Source organism: Lutjanus erythropterus, chromosome 9, assembly GCF_056507025.1.
Source record: "Lutjanus erythropterus isolate fLutEry1 chromosome 9, fLutEry1.hap2, whole genome shotgun sequence".
Classification (NCBI taxonomy): Eukaryota; Metazoa; Chordata; class Actinopteri; order Lutjaniformes; family Lutjanidae; genus Lutjanus; species Lutjanus erythropterus.
In genome coordinates, this window is record NC_139325.1 from 17,097,585 (window position 1) to 17,119,132 (window position 21,548).

At 38.8% G+C, this 21,548-nt stretch overlaps 1 long non-coding RNA gene across 7 annotated transcripts in view; it reads right to left on the bottom strand.

Moving 5' to 3' along the window:
• Positions 1-16,646, bottom strand: part of LOC146321224 (uncharacterized) — a 138,994-nt gene extending 122,348 nt beyond the window's left edge. For all 7 annotated transcript variants that reach the window (XR_014771386.1, XR_014771388.1, XR_014771392.1 and 4 more), the window contains exons 1-2: positions 16,535-16,646; positions 14,687-15,070 (exon numbers count right to left, since the gene is read on the bottom strand). This is a non-coding gene — a long non-coding RNA (uncharacterized LOC146321224). The remainder of the gene's footprint in view (positions 1-14,686; positions 15,071-16,534) is intronic.
• Between the last annotated feature and the right edge of the window lie 4,902 nt (positions 16,647-21,548).

The window sequence follows — 21,548 nt, forward strand, 5'->3', positions numbered from 1 at the left end:
TGTGAACATCGCCTTAGGCTGTACCTAACACTGTGTGGGCTGTGTGTGTGTGTTTCAGTGCCTAAGACTGTCACGCACACATACACACACACACACACACAAGCACATACACAGTTTGAGTCAGATTCTAATTTTATTCAGCAAGGACATTTACAAGTACCATGAATCTGACCTTGTGAACTGGCGCTGGCAACACAGCATAGTACAGAATAGCTAACGGCTGACGCGTAGTAATTAGATGCATAATAATAAGAGCAGGGCATGACTTGGCCTTATTCAGCCACATTCCCACCAGAGATTACGCATTGACCTCATATGAAAAGACCTGAAAAGAAATATGTCAGCCTTTATTCTCCACCAGATCTTTTATATTGTCTATAAAACCTTAGCTTTAAACTGCAATCTGGATTTTTTTGACCTGGGACAAACTCACATTAACAGGGGATTACTGCAGGTGAAAATAATGATTTAGGTAGCTTTTCGCATGCTAAAGCTGATATATTTATTTAAATATATACACCCATTATTTTGAAGTGCTTTCAAATTAAATTCAACCTCCTACTTAACTGTTGTGTTCTGTGCCATGTTTTACGAGAAATTGGGCCTGTTTCCAGCAGTGTTCAGCATACAGCCTGTATCCAGCGTGGGACTACTACTACATTATTGAGAGCAGGGCATTTACTTGGGCTTATTCAGCCCATTTCCCGGCACTCAGATTATGCCTCGCACTGGACTGGAAAATCGTGTCAATTCAGATACTCTTGTGGGAAGGCTTTCATAGTCTGAGGCATAATCTGCCTCCAGGAAGCCCAACTTTTTACATTTACCATCACGGGGCTGTAAATGGCACATCATGCACAAAGATTCCCGGACATGACTGATCTCTGATTCAGAGTATATATATATTTTTTATTTTTTTTTTAAGTCAGGCGATCACTGATAAATTTTGAGTCATCTTACAATATGACATTACGCCATCATGCAGCTTCATAATTAATATTGTATCAGCAAAATATGCATCTGGGAGGAGAGTGACATTTGGAAATGAATGGATGAATAGATGAAGAGATAGAAAGACAGGAACAGACATGTCTGTGGGCACATGCATACATAAGTTTTTCTGTGATTTACTTGAGTCTTGGTTCATGTTCTCATATTTGAAGCCACTTTCACTAAACTTTCCAAACTTTTCATAACAACAGCATTGGCCTATTGTACTGAAGTATCTGTAAAAATCCACACAGAACATAAAACTTGTCTAAACAGCCGCTGCCTAGACACTGTCAGTGTGTATATCAAGAAAATTAATTTGACAGGAAAGACAAACAATTGCATTACTATAGTTACAGACTGGGATCTTTAAGCAGTGCAGCTGTCTACATGTCATGGGTGTCCCAATAACCACAATTTTGAAATGCCACAATATTGACAAGCCACCTGCAGGTGTCTTCAAACTTAGAAGCTGTAAGTTTTGTCATGTGTTTTACTGTTTATTTCATAGGTTGACGTGTTGAACTTGGCATTAGAATGCTAAGCAGCTGGGGCGATGTTGGACTAATGCTGTAATATTGAGGGACATTCAAGAGAAACTGTGTAGACGGTAAACCTCATTTGAATGCAACTAAATAACAAAAGTCACCTTTTGGTGGAAGTTTATAGCTTTGTTGTTGTACAGAAGCTGGTCCTGCTCTGTGATCCTCTCAGGTGTGTGTTTGTGTTGCTGCTGTAAGTAAATTTACTTGATAGACGTGCCTTGAAGGCAACAGTATAGCTGTGCATGAAAAGGAAATTGTCAAACTGCAGGAATTAATTTGCTTGGTGACATGGTGTAGCAATGACTAACATGCAGCACCTAGCCTACTCAGACTACAAAGCTGTCCGTGGGGCAGTGAGGTGAGATCCTCAGATGACGTTTCTACACCAAATTACTTCGTTTATTGTAAATGAAGTAAAGATTGGCGCTAATACTGCATACTTCTCTGTTGAGCCAACCTAAATAACCACAGGGGAAATTCTGTCACCGCAACAATCCTACTATATGTGATCTATTATTTCTCCAACAGATACAGATACAGGAAGGAGCCAGAGGATGGTTAAAAAAAAATCTAATCTTTCTGAATGCAGCGTTGTTTGTGTGCATACACAAAAGAAGAGAGGTGTGTGTTCTACCCACAAAGGCAGAGACTGGGACAGTTTAAAGTCTGATATCTCAGCTAGTGTTACAGAACATAATCTGATATATCAAATCATATCCAGCTAAGCTCAAAGATATCTCCATCAAAACAGATCTGATTCAGCACTAGTCAACCAAAGCACACTGTCCTGACAAGGTGTTACAAAGCAAAAAAAAAAAAAAAAAAAAAAAGACGATATGACACAAGATAATATTTTGGATTAGCCTGTTCAACTATCACTGCCCCAGTCATAGCTAGGATATAGCACACAGCATCACATAAATACGCACAACGATATTATTTTAGGTATTCAAGTCAAAAGCTTCCTGTTTAATACTGATATGTCAACTCACTATAATCTGACAGCTATATCTGAACAAGATTGCAGCTCATCGCAATACCTCCATGAAAATATCTTACAAATAGCCACATTATCATGGATTAACATTGTAGGACAGTATAATATCAGCTTTAAACACCTGTTTTATATTTAGTTTCATATCCAGATTTTCCAAGTAGAGCACAAGCTGTTTGAGGGAAAGGGAATTCACTATTCTTGATATCATTAAATAAGTAAGGATAAAAAATATGGGATTGTATCATCTAAAAGAGGGAGGGAAAACAGAAACAAACTCTAAAGTGACACTTTCAGGGCAGCAGGATTGGAGTCTGTGCTCATTTATTGCACTCCCCTATGGTTTTACATCACTGTAGATTCTCAGTCAATCTCCAGCGCTTTTATCCCTTTATGAAATATTTGCTATTTTGCTGTGATCTTTTTTTTTTGTTGTTTTGCAAAGCAAATATTTTTAAATAATTACTGTCAAAATATTACACATTCTCAGAGAATCAGAGGATGCCAGTTTCAGACAGAACTGGAGGCTTTCATTTTCCTTTCAGTTTACAGGCTACTATGGCAGAAGCTTTACTTTGTGCTCAACTGGGTTGTGACTGACAGTTAAGGCAGGTTACTATCTATAATATGGAGACGCATTACTTTCTGGATAACTCTGTAGGAGGAAATGTGGAAAGAAAACACATGTATTTGTTTACAAGTAGACAGAGAAGGTAGGCATCTCGCACTGAATTTTCTTATCACAGCTTTTTTCCCAAAATTAAGAACTTTGAATTTCAATATGAAATACTGCATAAACATAAAGTATAAAAGTCTGATTTTGAAAGTAAAATTTAACTACCTGCTATCAGATGTGAACTACAGTTGCTACCATGCAACTGCTACAACACTTCCTAAACTCATAGTAAAGGTCATCCATATCTGTCCCCACCCACTATAATGGTCCAAGAAACAAGTCACAACTATCAGTAACAACACAGTCCTAAGGGTGCCGTTTATGTATGTGGTGGGCATGCCACCACAGCATGGATTTCAGCCAGACACAGACCCTATGTGATACTAAGGTAAGATAACAGTCAAGGAGCTATCATCAACTACGCCACCTCCCACACACCTGCATCCTGTCCTGCTCCACTGGAGAAGAAATGGGTTGAGCTACAGATTTTAATATGAGCCAGGAGAGGGTCAACCAGACACAATAAACCAAGAGACACGGGCAGCGATCCTAATCCTCCCACTTTGGGAGGCTTAGCCATAGACTGTATATTAATTACTGGACGGAGCTTCTGGGTTTAAAAAGTGAAGCCAATGCTGAAGTGCCTGCATTCTCTTCTAATGGCCAGCAGGGGGTGACTCCACTGGTTGCAAAAAGAAGTCTGATTGTATGCACCCTTATGGCAAAATTACCTTGCTTCTCATGTGATTTATGCCCTCAGTAAACAGTTCCCTAATGAGTTTATAGTCTCCAATGTCAAGTCTTCTTCTATACAACATGATGTTAATTTTGTAAATTGTGGTCCCATTTAGAGCAACATAGACAATAAAGCAGGGTATGCCTTAGGGTGTTGTTATCATGTGACTGATAAGTCATTCTCACTGCAACTGCAACACACAGGGCTCACAAATCTCAGAACATATAACAATATTCTGTTACTGCATTGCATATTTCTTGCTTAAAATGTTTTCAGAAACATATTTTAGTGCACTGTTTAGTTCTAATACAAGAGAATTTGTGACTAGGCAGGCTGCCATTGCTGAACAGATAAGCCAAAACCAAGGACCACCTAAATTAAGGTATGTCACCCACCAGCCCCGCACTTTTGTTGATACTGCACATGCTCTGGTTGCAAAAAAAACCCCAAAAAAACAAGATGGCAACCCCCATAATGCCAAACTCAAGTCTTGACATCATGGTTGGTTCACACTCAGGCTTAGCATTATTGTAGTGTGTGCTCAAACATTTTGTTCTTGGTACAGAGGGATAAGTGTGTATGGAGAAAAGCAGTGACACAGCTAGGTGATGTACTCTCACATAAGACTGAGCATACAGCTCAGCGGACAGCTCTGCCATTCACTAATCATGGGCCTTCACCTCTAAATTGATGGTTAAGTCAGGTCTCCATCATCTGCAACTTTGCTCTCTATAGTACTGAAGGCTAGCTTCTGTTCACCCATTGTGATCTGACCCAGCTACGGATCACTTAGCTTGAGACAGATGTCATTTCAATTAGGCTGCACAATGCAGTACGTGACTGGGAGGCTTTTCCTTTGCTCAGACACAACATAAACCTTTTCCACAACTAACTGGATCAACGCACCACTCACTGGGTCTTGCTTCTTGTTTGCATACTGGTAAACACGGCAGATGACTAAACAAGACTAAACAAATAGAAACAGATGCAGCTGAAATATTCAGTGATTGGTCTTGTATATATCTGAGCTGGCTCAATCGATTATCAAACGGATACTTGTGGAATTATGGTAATATGTAAAAAATTGAGCTTGTGATGTGTCGTCTGCAAGGCCAGCAAAAAGCTGTCGGGGGTGCAGGAACAGGCATAACCATGCTCTAATTTGATGTTGTGGACCATTTGTCACACACTGACCAAACTGCTATTTGGCAAAGGATTTATGGAAATAATTTACAGAGACTGTTGAAAGTGATGGTAACTGGGGTGTGGCAGAAAGTTTAGTGCTTCTGCCATAAAAAGCTCAATTTTTTAAAACAACTGCTTAAACCTCTATTAAGAGTTTGCAAAAAGAATAAGCGTGGACAAAGATACCCAATACACATGAAGAAAACAAACTAAAAAATAAAAAATAAAGGACATCACAATAATCGACTGGCTGTGAATGGAAAAAAAATCCCAAAACAGAAATAAATGCATACAACAAAATCTGTCACCAAAATGATTTGCTGAGTGTTTATCAGTATTAAACCACAGTAAATCACAGTATTAAAGCTTCAATACTGATATCACTTAACTGCACTGTGCCATCAGTATGCAAGCTAGTGTTCATCCTCTAATGACACATGGGCGTGTGTGTGTTTGTGTCTATAAAATCACTGCCTCTTAATCTCCTAACTACCAGACAATAACAGATTTGTCTGTGATAAAATCCTGGTCTTTACACGTGTGTCTGTCTGTCTACCAGGCAAGACTATCTTCATGTGTGTGTTTGTGTGTAATGGCTCTGTGTGATTGTGAGTTCCCATGTGGGTATTCCTGATGCATGGATATTCATATGTGTGTGTGTGTGTGTGTGTGTGTGTGTGTGTGTGTGTGTGTGTGTGTGTGTGTGTGTGTGTGTGTGTGTGTGTGTGTGTGTGTGTGTGTGAGGAACAGATTTAGCTTTGATAAAACCCCAGTCTTTAGAAGGATTATCAGTCCGTCCCCAGACAGCAACATGCTGTGCATTTATGGAGGTAATAAGTTGACCTGTAATAGACAGACAGACAACTGGCTAAAGCTGTTATTGGAAATTGTGTCCCTATATCTATACCTGGGCTTGGACGAAGGAGGAGCAGAAAGCAATATCTGCAAGGGCAGTTAGACCTGCTGTGCAGCACACCATGTGAGCTCTCATCCAGTGAATTTTGATTTGGCGCTCACCTTTATGTGTTTTCCGACTGATTTGTCATACTATTGTCTGCACTTCAGTTCTGACTTCTCTAGGGTCCCACAGGGCGAATGTGCAGCAGGCGGAAAAGTATAAGCACACAATACGGCACAAAACAAGACATTAACATTTAAACCCAAATGTAAAATAACTAAATACCAATCTACATCACAAAGCCCAGCCCTCACTTTCTCTCAGAGATATAAATGATTGCTTTTCTGCACTAAAAGCAGTAAAGCAATACAATGTTTTTAGTTTGATTTCAGTCATCGCACCATTATTTAACATTACCCACCAGCTATTTCACATTGCATGATTTGGGTATTTCAAACTAGGACAAAATCCCTCAAAAAGGTCATTTGATGGTGGATGCAGGCTGAATGTTTTTCAGGTCAAAGCAGTAAAATAAATGTGTACAGCTATTATTTGCCAAAGCAAACCTTGTGTTGCCCATGAGCTCATAGCTTATTCAGATGTTACCTGTCTGGGAAAAGCCTCTCAGTTACCAGTCTTATTGACTGTATAGAATAAAGTGCTGCATTAGTTCTAAACTAATAAGTTAGCACAACTGTCCCCAAACTTAAAAAGGCCGCAGCCCATGAAATCTGAAAATCTTCTGTTGCCAACCGAAATCTTTAATCCCAACAACACATCAACACATGAAACTTAGACCCTACATTTCCTTATATGTTTCTCATGTCATAAACAGAACAATTCTTTGTGATTGTGGGAATATGACAATGCAGTGAAAATTGATTATCCATCCACATACACATAGCGATTTCTACACTTGCATATCTTTCCATTTTAACTTTTGTCCCAGCAATGATGAGCTATTCCATAAGCTATAATTCCATGTCACCAAATATAAAATAGGTTAGATAAATGAAGAATATGTCATTTTATTCCATTGGCTTTGTTTTATTAGATCTGATTACCTTTTTTAACTGCACGTTTAATTATAATTATTTTATGGTCACTCTTTGTTACAAAACAGAAAATTAAAAATGTTTTAATTTCCTCACACAGCTCACCTGCCATACTTTAACTGCCACCAGGGGGCCACGGCCCACACTTTAGGAATCTCGGAGTTAGCATGATGGCACTTCTGGTTCCCTCATCTCAAAGTCAGTGGGTTTCTTGAATAGGTTTTTAATCATTTGCTTGAAAAGCTTAAAAGAATTTTTACATTTTCTTCTCCAACATTAATAATGTCAGTGCATACCCCACTCATGAATTTTGAAGCTTTCACGTGTCTTAAAAAAAGATGGTTGCAAACAAGTGGCTAAATGACACTATAGTGGTCGCTGCAGACATTAAAGGTCATCACTCCAAACAATAGTGGTTGTCTTTGTGATGCTCAGTCATGCAACCATGGTGCGGTCCATTTATAGCTAGCTTAATGTTAGCTTTTCACTTCTGGTGACTGCATTTACGCCCCAAAAATCAAAAAAGTTGTGTCCAGTGTTGTGAAGATAATCTTGCTGTACAAAACGTGCAAGTATCATACACTTTTACTCCCCATCAAGTTTATTTTCTGTACTAAAATCCAATTGGCTTTTTGTGAAGGGAACCAGGGTGATGCTAACTTTCAGACTGGCCTGCAAAAATACATAATCCCTGCAGCTCTCTGTCAGGAAGCTCTGGAGGGCTACGTTTCCCATCATGTTTCAGTCATAGTCAAAAGACAAAAGATACACATATATCGATATATATAGAGAGAGAGCATATAGAGAGCTTGCCATCGGTCTAATTCTTGGCCCTCTCATCTCTCTCTGTCTTGTTTGCCTCCTTCCCTCTCATTCAGTCTAACTTCCCCTCTCTTGCTTTCTCTCCCTCCTCTCCTTCTAGCCCATCATTTACCCCCATGTCTGTTTTCCTTGCTTCATCTCCCTATGTTCTCTCTCTATCTCCCCCTCCCCTCCTTCAAAACGCTCTGCCTTGTGCGCAGTCATAAAGAAATAATTTATTCCTGTCCCCCAGTGCGGGTATGTATTAGCGTGCCAGCAGAGCACGTTAACTTATCTTGCGGCTACAGGCACTGAGTGGTAAAACTAAGCTCTGATAGTTTGCAACAGGATGACCACAGAATGCCTGTAGCTCTGAGAATTAGGACTGTCGTCACAATTAGTAATGGTGGGCCTAATGTTTTACTGCACTGTAATTTACCATACTTTACGCACAGTGTAGTGGCCTGTATGACTCATTGATATGCACAAAGGGAACATCAACCCAAATTCAGCTAGTAGAGGGAAATTAAACAACATTTTTATTACAGCCACTTTTGAGTACTTGCTCATATTATCAATTTAGTCTCTTTTTTGTCGAGGCACATAGTACATAACACATACAAAATCTGTTTGAACGGCTGTTCCACTTTGAAGATCCAGCTCGAAATTTATTTGTCCATCTGTCAGCGTTTGTATCGGAGCATCAAACATTACATTTCAGAGTGCAAAAATAGTATGAATTCAATAAAGCGCAGTATAAACATGCACAAGAGAGGGTCAACAGTCTTTCATGTGCAAGTATCAAATGCTGCAAAAACAGATTGGACCTAAACTGGTATTTGTTGTAATTTATTGTTTGATGAACCAGAAAATGTACCTAATGTATGCATACATGTATTATAATGATTTGTATGAGGGACTACAAGCTGTAATGCCCCAAGTCTACATGCAATGAATAGTAAAACTAGACCTGATAGCTTTCCTGAGGCTGACAACAGGGTGTCTGAGAGAATTAGGCTTATAGTAGTGATTAGTTACTCCAGGCCTGATGTTGTATTCTAGTCTGCATGACATCAGACCAGCTCATGGACATGCCAAGCATAACAGAAATACATATACATAACTTGAAAAGAATAATGCAGACTAAAATATGTTGACATCTGCTTCAGTGCAGATCCAACAAATCCCCCTAAACTTTTGAAAAACATGAAATTTTCCATCCAAATAAAGTAGTTTGAAATAAATTATGTAGTTAAAAATATATATTTAACAGAAGCTGACTCCACTTTTATAAATGCAACACACACAACACTCTGTGTAGTGCTGTAAAACTGTATGCACAGTCAATACGTGTATGTCACATACACTTCACCACAGGTTAGTTACTGATGTTACTGAGTAAATGACGTGTGCCAATTGTGCCTTTAGATGGAAGTGAATAAGAAAAGAGTGAAGGTCTAAAGTTTTTAAAAAATACAGCCCTACATTTAGTTAAACAGTCTGTCCATGTGAAAGACCACCAGCAGCAGAGGGTATTTAATGTTAAAGTTGTAAACAGCATAAAGAATATGGAAGTGAGGCCAAAACCAACTTTTTTTTTCTAGTCCTCTCATTTCACAGTAAAAGGTCACGTTTAACCACCAACAGCTATCAAAATGGAGACCATTTCACTCTCCATGGCAAAATTTCACCACTGCCTTCTCTCTAAGTTGTTGGGGGATCTGCTCCTTTGGACATGTGTAGGACTGCTCCAACACACGACCGTCCTTTGTGGTCCTAATCAGACTTCACCAAAAACAGAATGAAGCAGTTTATATTAGTCTAATAGCAAATACAGATGGGTGAGAGATTATGGTGACACAGATTTACTTGCATATGCTGCAGAGGAGGAGATGGTGTGAAACCAGTGCCCATTTTAATGAGCATTCCAGCTTAGAGGGATATTGAGACTCGAGAGCTGGAAGATGCCACAGATTGCTGGGCTAATGTTGTCCCATGTAACTCAGTGGATTAGTTTTAGAAGCTCCAACTCCCACTGGGACGCCTACACAAAAAAATGCATTCTCTAATAATGCGTCCACCAAATGCCAAATGTTATGAAAACTGCACTGTACTTGATAATAGCCTTACAGATAAGCAATGTAATTAAGCTACACACAGCGGAGCATACTGCATTGTAGCAGAAACCATGCCTGTGCAATGCCTGTTAAGAGCTCAGAGCACAGCCTGACACAATGATTAGTTATGCTAAACCTGATGTTTCTGTTTTACTCACAAGTTCATTAACTGAGTACTGGACTGAATCTGCACACTTGTAATCCACTGTATCATAGGTACATGGTAGGGCATACACATTTACATGTATAACAGTAGAGTAAAAAGGGTGAAATTCAGTGAGATGCTTAAGTAGAAATTAAACTTCCAATGAAACAACTAGCAGTGTGCATATTGCTTAAATGTTTCCTTAAAGACAAGCAGCTTGAGAGGGACTTGTAGGCCAGTTTGATGACAGGGAAGACAGTACTGAGGTGGTTTCCTTGCTGGGTTTGGCTCCTGGCACCCTGGAGCCAAGCTAACAGCTAGCATTTAGCTAAGCTACTTTAGCAACAAGTAAATCTATCTTTCCATCAGGAAACTCCATAAAGGACCTCGGTACTATATTATCCATCGGTCTCTGAGGCTGTTTGTGTCAGTGACTGGCTGCATTCACTGGGATGCTGATGAGCCCAGTTACTTTGCCATCTAATGGCAGCCAACAGTCACGATTACCTAGTTTAGCAACAAGTAAGCTGCTAAAGCAAGCTGTTATCTGTCTATCACAAAACTCTTTGGGTTGGGTAGAAAGAGGACATCAGAGGGAAAACCATCAAATAGTTTCTTCATAAAATATGATCCAGTTTCATTAAAGTCAGTGAATAAAGTTATAAAGTTGTGCTTTTGTACAGTGAGGCCAGGCCCCCAGAAACACTGTAGTTTGCTCCAGTGAACAGATGTATTTGTCTTCTATCCTCTGCTGCATCATAAGCAAGAAAGTGTTTGACTGGATGCAAATTTAGTGTATGCCCCAGAGTGCAGGATAAGTTATTAACAGTTTCAAATTGTTTTCTAGAAAAAGACAAACACATTAAAAATACAAGACAATATCTACAAAATGACTTTTTCTGTTATCGTTGCCAGATACTGGCTTATATGTAACATATAGATCAATACATGTGTGATAAAAAAAAAAACTTAAACATCAACTTTGACTTCATGGGAACTTTAAGCTACACATAGTGGAGCATGTTGTACAGACATCACATACTAGACTGAATCTGCACACTTGTAATTCATAGTATCATAGATAAATAGTAGGGCGTACACAATTAAATGTACAACAATGGTGCCAAAGGGGTGAAATTCAAGAGTTGCCCAAGCAGGAATTAAGGTAAGGATCTGGTCTGTCTGGTGAATGGTCAACAGATCCACTCCATACAATCTCCTTCCACATTTCAACAACTGAGCAGCCCCTCTCCCTGTCTTGCGGCCCCTGTGCCTACTTACTGTAGATAGATGCATGACTCATCAGCACCCATATTCTAACACTGACCTATATCTGTCCCACCTGCGTGTCACAGTGTCGACTGACCCACATTCCCACTGATCCAGTCACTTACAGGCTGTGACGTGAGCCTGTTTCACAAGAGCAGTAGGAGGTGGCTAAATGCCCTTTTCTCTGCATGGGTCTTACAGCTCAACTGGTAACAAGCAGGGCTGCAACTAACAGCTATCTTCATTATTGATTAATCTGTCGATCATTTTCTCAATTAATTGATTAGTTGTCCATAAAATGTCAGAAAATTGTGAGAAATGTTGATCACTGTTTCCCAAAGCCCAAGGTGACATCCTAAAATCTTTTGTTTTGTCCACAACCCAAAGATATTCAGTTTACAGAAAAAGAAGACAAAATAAACTAAAATGACTGAAATGATTGATTGATTATTAAAATAGTTGTGCCAGCTTTATAACAAGTGCAGGTAAATTTCACTGAAGCTGACATAGATATGTTTTGGAGCTGAATTAAGGTAATCATTAAGGTAATCTTAATAATTTATTTATCTCATTTAGCTTATAAAAACTATCAATTAATTTACTGTCACATTATAAAAAGACCATCTCTATCAGTTGGTGGAGTTTTCCGTTTCAATCATTTATCTTCATTAATCTGGATGCTGTTTCCTCACATTCTTATTTAAAACAAATTTTCCAAGGGCTTCTGTATTTTTGGCTAATCATTAATGTAAACAGAAAATGTTGCTTGCATATGCTTACAAGCTCTTTCTGAGCGGACATGGTAGATTAACATCAGAGCACACAGCCAAGAGCAACAGCTCTGTATTTCAGCCTCTCTCTCTCCCGCTCTCTCCTGCTCTCTCTCTCTGCAGCAGAGAAGCGCGTGGTGAAAATGTGATGCTGCAGGACCATGTGGGCTGCCATGCACACAGGCTGGAGGTGGAGCTTGGATGCTGTAAAGTACCACCGCACTCTCTCATTGGCTCTCAATGACATCACTGATAAGGAGTCTTGTGCTCTCTCCCTCCCTCACACTCACATATAGGATAAGCACAGGTTAAGAGTATGCATGCATCTGTCATGACTTTTTTTTCAGATTTAAACAGGCTCGCATAAATTAACTGCTGTATAAAAACAGGCAAAATAAACATGCAGTTTTTTTCATTTTTATAGCTCCCTCTCTCCTGTTCTGTCCCCTCTGTGAACTCAAAGATTTGAGGAAACATTCTGGCTGGGGTCCACTAAACAAGCAGCGACCGGATCAGATGGCAATTCATGCAACCGCTGTAAAACTGTACATCAAACAACAACATCACAGAACATTTAAAAAGCAAATGTAACACACAGGAACTGATTGTGAACAAATGAAGTGGGCAAACAGACTGCAGTGGATAAGCCAAGTCTGCAGAAACAGAAACTTTGCATATGACACAGTGAAGCTGCATATAATGTCTGATCAGTCTAGAAAATTAATGCAAACTTGTCATTAAATAAAAGATAATGGTTTATGAACTAGGTCTTCAACAGGGGTTCTGCAACCTGTCGGGGGGCCTAAGAGTTACTGCAGGGGGTCTGCCAGATTATTGTTTGATAATATTTTGAGAATCTTTCATGTTTTGTTGTTGTTGTTGTTTTGTTTGTTGCTGTTAAATTAAATGTCTAAAATTACACATCAATATGACTTCAACATATTTTAGGCAAAAATAATCTGGCGTGTTCAGAAAAAAAGGGGGAAAAAAACACTGACTAAAGGCAATCCATGATTCCTTGTGCAGTCATGTGAGTCCCCTAACCTGCTAAATAATTATGCAGCACCTATCCCAGTATATATTATATATATATACTGAAACATATTGGCTAATTAGCTGTATTATTATTCCAAGTGTACAGACATTCTTGTGAGCCACAATGTAACTTCTCAAGCAAGACACTCTGAAATACCCGGCACCTCAAAAACTGCCAGTGAAAGTGCAGAGGGTGAGGCTAACACCCATATCATTTACCAACCTACAACTGCTGCTGATTTACTGTAGCAGCTACGAGTCAGCATGAACAAGAAGACCCCAAAATATTTGATGCAATATATGTAGTCAGAGGTCCCTGCTCCGTCACTATCAGCTAAGGGGCGCATGGCCTAAAAAACTATGAAGATCCCTGGTTTGTGACACTGAGGTGTACACCAGTTTAGCTTATCAATGAAATTAGATCAATCATTAATTGTCAATATTCAGTTATTTATCATTTAATTATTATAGTGGACATGCGCAGTGAATACACTGGTGGTCATGAAGTGCCAAAACCTTCGAAAACTGTGCAAGCTCACGAGGCGCTTTTGGCACTTTATTGGCCGAGTATGTCTCTAGCTGTGTTTTCAAGTTCATGGCAAGTGAGAAAAGTCGACCCTGTGAGTCCTGCGTCAAGGAGCACAATTAAAACAAAAAAACAGGCTGTAAATCCCACTTTCTGAATCTATCTTTCTGAATTTAACATTAAAAAAAACACCTGTCATCCAAACTGCTTATGCATACTGTGACTGATATGATAAACTCAAAATAATTTGAGAATGTTCCAGAGTAGAGATGTCACAATATACCGGAATTAACGATAAGAGTAATATTGTAAAAATGAAATACTGATATTATGTTAATAATACACAAATTATAATATTGTGTAAATGATCCATTGCCTCTTAAACATATTGTATGCTCTTAAACTCTTTCTGTTTCTTTTGTTTACCAGTTTACTGGTTGCCTTTTCACTATCCATTAAGTGTAACTGCTCTTTTTGTATGATTTTGTACAGTTCTGGTTACAGACTCTTTCTCCACTTCTGTACATTTACCAAAAGACTGACAAAACATACAATAAACAAAGTTAAAGATGAATTTGAGTGATAGTATTTTTTTTTTCTCAAATTTTCTATAGATATATGAAAATATTGTTATTGTGAAAATCTGATGCCTACTACAGAACACTGATTTTTTTTTTTAAGTTGTGGCTAAAATAAACTTCTATCAAGTTTATCTTGATTTTTGCATGTACTTGTCCCACATAATGTTTGGCAAGTGGGCCATAAATAACCACATTAAAGTTTTACAGAATAAGGGCAACACATCATCTGCCAAAATTCAACTGATACTGAGAAATAAATGGGGTGTTGTTTGTGTGTGCTGAGGGATGGGGGTTGTGGTGGGGTGTCAGCTGGACAAGGGGTTGGACAAGTGTCACATCCCAGCGCAAAGCAATATCACCTACCCATGAGGCGGAGGGCCGAGGAGGATCATAGCTGCAGAATCCTGCTCTCCCAGTGACTCTAGGCTGGGACGTGCCTTATGAAGAGATCACACTACATATTTTTATAATCCTCCAAGTGTCTCCAGGAGTTTTAGATTTCCAAGTGTGCCTGAAACGCATCCCGCCTGGCACTGCTGCTGCTGCTGCTGCTGAAGTTTAAATCCTTCTGAGATGAGTCTTCACCTTCTCCAAGAGAAAACTGCAGTCTCTTAATCCTCCTCTGTGTCTCAAAAGCCGCTTGATAGGTGACTCAGTACATCTTCCGTGTGATTTCCACATATTTTTATTTCCTTCACCTCCCACAGGAGAAAACGCTTTGCTGGTTAATCTGGTGTTAAAATCCACCTAAGGACAGATCCCACAGGAATCAAGAAAAAAAAGATTGAAAGGATATGTTATATCAGTGCAACAAATTTATTATCGCTTCGAAATTGTTAAATAAAAGAAGAAAAAATATAACATTATATGGTAAATTAGATCTAACTAACTAACAATTTAGGCGTTAATATGTTAGGCTGTGAAAAAGTTGGTTTAAGTTGTAAATTAGTTGGAAAAGTTGGAAAAATTAACTTATCCAAAACCAAATGTTTTACAGAAACCAAATCCCATTTTGTTTCATATAACAAGTCAATCTGAGAGTAAAATTCTCGTCTATGTTGCCTAATAAAAAGTTTCAGGGTAGGGCCACTGTACGATGGAATGCAGCAAATTCAAACAAGTTGTTTGGCCACACCTTTACATCATGAAGAAAGTTTGTAAAAATCCTGTAAACTACATTTGTTATATTTTAGACACCTAATATAAATCAAAGTGAAACTCTCTCATAAATCTCAAGTTATTAACTATTTGTCTACACATGATTCGGTGGCTTTTCTATATTTAAAATAAAAAGGGAAATAAAGCTTATTAAAGACTTGGAGATCAAACAACTATATTGAAAATATTTTTAATTCCGTCAAAATCATTTTACGCGCTAAGAAAAGTTGTTTCCTTGTGGATTTGCGCTCCTTTCTGCTGCTTTTCTTTGTATGGACTGAGAACAAAGGAGCCTTTACTGTAACAAAGAAGCTGCAGCGACTTATACCTGTTGCTCTGTTTCCAATAAACTATCACAAGTTTCTTAGGAATTTTCGAGACTTAACTCTTTTGTGCGCATCTTTTTGCCTCCAAACACGATTCCTTATTCGTGCAACAAGTTGAATTCAGCGTCACTATTTTGTTTCTTAGAGACTTTACACCTGATTGCATTGTTCTGAATTCCCACAGTGCACTGGCAACTTCGCAACACCACGAACACCATCATCAAACTACTGCAGGAGGAAAAAACTATTAACAAAGTCTTTATCAACTAAAACATGTCACTTTGTCTGTTTTCCAGCGTGCGTAAAAAGCTCCTTTCCTCCGCAAACTTCTGACAGGCAGTTGCTTTGTCTTGTGCGTCGCAACATCCCCAAGAGACAAAAAAATCGGCAGCAGCACAAACTCCATCTCACCTCCACTAAGGCTCATTGACAATTAATTCTAAAGTCTCACATGTGGAGCATTATTACGCGTTATGAAGATGCGTGCCTGAGCATCCCCGCAAGTTGTCTCCTCAAAGCGCCCCGCATCAGACAAAGGAAAAGGGGACCGCTCCTCTCGCTCTCTCTCCCCTCGCTGCCTGTGTTTCTCTATGTCTCTCTGCCTCTCTCTCCTGCTTTGTGCTCAAGTTTGAGCGCTGACGCACCAACTATACAGCAGCAACTTTTCACTGGAAATAAATTCCAAAATCGCTCCGGGGGTGCAGGCAAAGGCAGCAGACAAACTCACCTGTGTGCGCTGTGCTCTGTGCGCGTCGCCGTGCGTCGCGGAAAAAGTTTGAGAGGGCACATCCAGCTTTGTGTTGTGGAGTCCCCCTTTGTCTACACGTGTGATAGATGGATGGGGCTCCTTTTGGCCGCGCCTAGTTCATTTCGCTCTCGAAAGAGTCCCGCCCTCTCAAAGTCAAACAACTATGCTCACAAAACAGTATATAGACGGACTGGAGATGTGTCTGATTACTGACAGGGAGCAGAGCGCGGTGGTTAATTGTTTGGTTTAAGACTGGTTTCATTTATTTATTTATTTAAGCTCACAAACTTCACTTAATCAGCTGATTTAGTTTTCCTTAATCAATTAATGCATTGTCTGTAGTGAAATATTAATTTATCTTATTCTAATTCATTTTATTTTATTAATTATTTGAACATTTTATCCTTGTTTACTCACTCAAGCTTCTTTGTTTGCCCGCACTGGCACCTTGCAGGATTTCCCCTTTCAGAAACTGTTCCTTCTTCTCCTTCTCTTTTATTCTATTGGCCAGTGAAAGTAACACTGACAAACGGAACACTTTATCCCGTCATTCTTTCTCTTCCCTTTCTTTTCTTTTCTTGTCTTTTTCTCAGTGTTTGTGTGCACATCATGGACTGGCTGATTTAAAAAAAAAAAAAAAAAAAAAAAAAAAAACTTTCCTGGACGCAGCGCCTGGAGACTACCATTGTGTCTGGACAGCAGCAGCAGGGGAACAAAGGAGGAGACAAAAGAAAAAAGGTCTCATTGTTTTGTAATGCACAGAGTAGCAGTAAATATAAATAATGACAAAGAGCAGCACGGCTGCTGCAACAAGGTGAAACCTCTGAAACTGGAAAGCAACATTTGGACTTTATAGGCCTGAGAGGTTTAGAAAAAAAAATCATCTTCCTGAACCTCAGCTTAGACCCTTTTATGTTTTTACATGTAACAGGAATATTTTGGTAATGAACACAGTATCATTATTTAATTACATAATTGTATTCCCTTAATTTGATTATATATATAAAGTCACTATTTTCATGCATGCAGATTTAGCCATTTTATAAACTAGACCTACACAGTTTTAATTATCTGTCCAATCAGATTATTATTAACACCTGATGCTAATTGCACACACCTGCTGCTAATTAACATAAATTTGATCACATCCTAAAATTTGGTTAAACTGAGGACAACAGGTAAGGATCTTTGAGTTTTATATGAAAAGGTAAGACAGAATGTCGGTCGGATTTTTGTACACAGGTGATCAAACTACATTCATATGCATCAGTGGTTTTTAAAGGGACAGTTCACCCCAAAATTAAAAAATAAGGTTGTTAAGTGTAGTTCAGTAAAATAGTTCCTACATGAAAATGCTCACAACAAGCTCTGTGATGAGCCTAATGTATAAAACAGATGTGCAAACAATTTTGATCTTAAGTTTGACTTATGCAGAAAACCAAGTATAATTAGTTAAAAGGATTAGGGTATAAAAGTTTACTTTGACATGAAAATGATCTTATCTATAAGCAAAGTCTTGACTTCACTTCAGTGATTTTCCTTCTGGTTTTGTAGAGGTATTGCAGTTTGGGATGTGGTGAACCACCAAATAATACATTGTCATGCTTCAGCCTCCTCTACCATCACCATAATCTTATCTTCAAAAAAGTTGTTCCATGGCCTTTCCTGACTAATGAAAAAACAACAATTGTAAGGCAGGTGCCATCAATTTTAAGTTATTTTTAGATTTATAGATCACATGTACATAAATTATAAATGGGCATATTGGATTTGCTTAAAGGTAGAATCTATAGGGTTTGTCCAGGCTGTTTGTAAATGCAACAGAGAGACAGTTGATTGCTGAGTCTCATTCCAAGGGCGTCAAATACTGACATTTTGGGTTGCTAAAGCATCCCAGCCACAGAAAAATAATGAGAAATACAGGCAGCAGCAGGATCTCTACAGATACAGCCACCAGCACACACTCCAGGTGGGTCTAAAGTCATAATTGAAAGGGTTTCTGAGTCTATACATTGTTGTTTCTTTAGGAAAATGTTGCATATTATGCCTTTAAGCAAGTTTTTTTATGCTCATTATATTTTATGATTTACATAAGTCAGAAATGATATAACTAAGTTCAAGTATAAAGCTAAGAATATTTTTATATAAATGTGGTACTCATGATTTTGGCAAAGAGACATTGCTGAGTTTTTGAGTCTGTCAAATGTATTTTTTGGCAGTCTGAGCAACAAGCCAAGTAGTATCTAGTTCCATTACAGAAGAAGGCAGATATCTCCATGACCGATATCTCCAGAACTCAGTGACTCATATCAAATCAATATAGATGGATGAATAACACTAAGGTAAAAGGGAAAATTACTTTTTTATATATATATAATGTTTTTTGGCTGAACTGTCCCTTTAAGCAAAAGCACTATGCATGACCTTTTAGTGAGATCATTTCTAGCCTTAGTAACACATGATGATATTTTGTGTGCATGTGTGTTTTGGGAGGGGAGGCAGTAACAGGAGGGATTAAAGTAGAGTAGACAAGAGAGACAAGCTGAAGTAGAGAAGGAGTCATAACTGTGTCTCCCCACTGCCAGTTGTCCATCTACCTTGTTGTCCTGACTGTTATATTTTCATGCCCCAGAGAAATAAATTAATCAGACATCCAGTAGACATGCATAATATGCAAATCCCTGCAGTGACAGTCATTAGACAACACAAAAATGCAGTCTATGTGGCCCTGCCTGTTATACTGCACTTGGCTCCAACAGACAGACAGGTAGTTCTTTCATCTGTTGGCAGACAGGACAGGACATACCTCTCTCACCCACAAGTACCTGTGTCCCGGAAAAAAAAAAAAAAAGACAAACAATCAGAATCTGTGAGCTTATGGGAACATCTCAGATGCACAGAGACAAGAAAACTAAAGTCAGCAGATACCACAACCATTGTATCCCCCATTCACATGCCAGGCCGGTGGAAATAAATCATAAAAAATGCTACTGCTCACAGGGAAACCTGTGCAAATTGAAAACACAGAAACTCATGGTGTTAGTACAAATGGAAAGAAAGTTTTTTTTAATGAATACAAGAGAATAGAGCAGAGAAATAGTCAAATCCCAAACACCACCACTGACTGCACCATCCACCCCCTGTGGGCTGAGTTACACACACAGACAGGCAGACATGGAGATACAGTCATACCTCTCTCACCCCCCTCCGGCAGAGCTCTTATCCTCCCTGCTGTGGTTTTACTGGGCCACTGACTCCAGCAGTCAGCCTGTTCTGCTCCGCTCTGCTCTGCCCTGGCTGCTGCCTGCGTATCTCCCACTGAGGAGTCAGCTGAGCTCAGGCATGAGACTGCACACTGAACAGGCTACATACAGCTTAGAGGAGCTTAACGCACACACAGAGAAGTGCCAGAGCTGTTGGGGAAATTTGCAAGATTATGCCACACACTGACGATATTATCTCCTCACATGATATGTGTTTATCATCAGGGTGTTAAGACAGAAAGTAATATATACTGTTGGTGTTATAAAATGCAGCTGAAAAGAGAACAGTGTAGAAATTCAGTGTAAAGTCAGTAGTTACACACAGCCAATTAAGCTCTGATAAAATGGATATGCCATGGAGTAATGATGCAAAGGCTTAGTTATAGCAGCTTCATAAAATCAGTTATGGATTACTGCACTGGTGCACAGCCACTGTATTCCCTCTGCAGCTGCAAACATGGTAGCACTGCTCTTTATTGCGTGTAGCTACTTAAAGGGATAGTTTGGATTTTTTAAGTGTGCTTGTATGAGGCACTTATCCATAGTCAATGTAACACCTACAGCAGATGTCAGTCAGAATGCTCCTACTTTAGAGAAGCAGCAGGAGAACCAGTAGGGGAAGTTAAGCAAAGTACTGCAGTGGACCAAGTCAGCATGAAACCACATTTTAGCCACTTAAAATAATCAATAGCAGTTTACGTGTATATATTTTAATTATTTTCACTGCTTTACCTTGCCATCAGACAGCCTTTTTCAATGGGAAACCTCCATTATATAAGCCAAATATCACTCTTTCTTCAAACCAACCAAACTCCACTGGAAAAACAGTAACTTTACCACTCAGAACAACTGCCTTGATCTGTTAGGTTGGTGGCATTATTGAGTAACTTTGATGAATCCGAAGTAAACCTTTGAAACACCGGAATAAAAACAAAACAACAACAACAACAACAACAACAACAACAACAACAACAAAACAATCAAAATAACTAATCAAGGCAGTGGGAAACAAGCAGTTTAAAATTACTGTTATTGCCAAAGGAGTCTGGTGTCTTTGGAGAGACTGATATTTGTCTTATATAATGGCGGTTTCCCATCTGAAAAGACTGTCGGACAGCAAGGTAAAACAGTGCAAATATCCTAAGGATAACATACATTTAAACTTATATGGATTTTTTTAAAATGCATTTTGTAGCATTCCATTCCTCCACTTCTTACACCAATACTCCTGCTGCTTCTCTAAATTGAGGGCATGTCATCATCTGCTGTAGATAAGACACTGACTATGGATACGCACCTCATTCAATCCCACTGTAAAAGATCCAAACTACCCCTTAATGTTGAAAGTATTGTATAAAATACAGACAGCTACATGTCTTGTCTATTTTGTGTCTTGCATCTTTATCTCCTCTCTTGTCATCTTATTACTGTGAATCAGAACTCCTGACATCACAGCTAATTCCCATACACAATGATGAATAAAGTCAACCTGATTTTGACATTACAGTTTTTGAAATATATACTAAACGTCTTGCTACTTACCTACTCATTACACACAGACAATTAAACTAATTTGACATGCACAAGAGCGCTCATTTAAATGATAGTGAAGAGGCATAACTGTTAACAAAATAATGCACAGTCTGAAATGACTTGCTACATACATTACACAGTAAAGTAGAAATAATTAAAAAATCATAAAAGTACATGCTATCTTACAGTAATTGTGC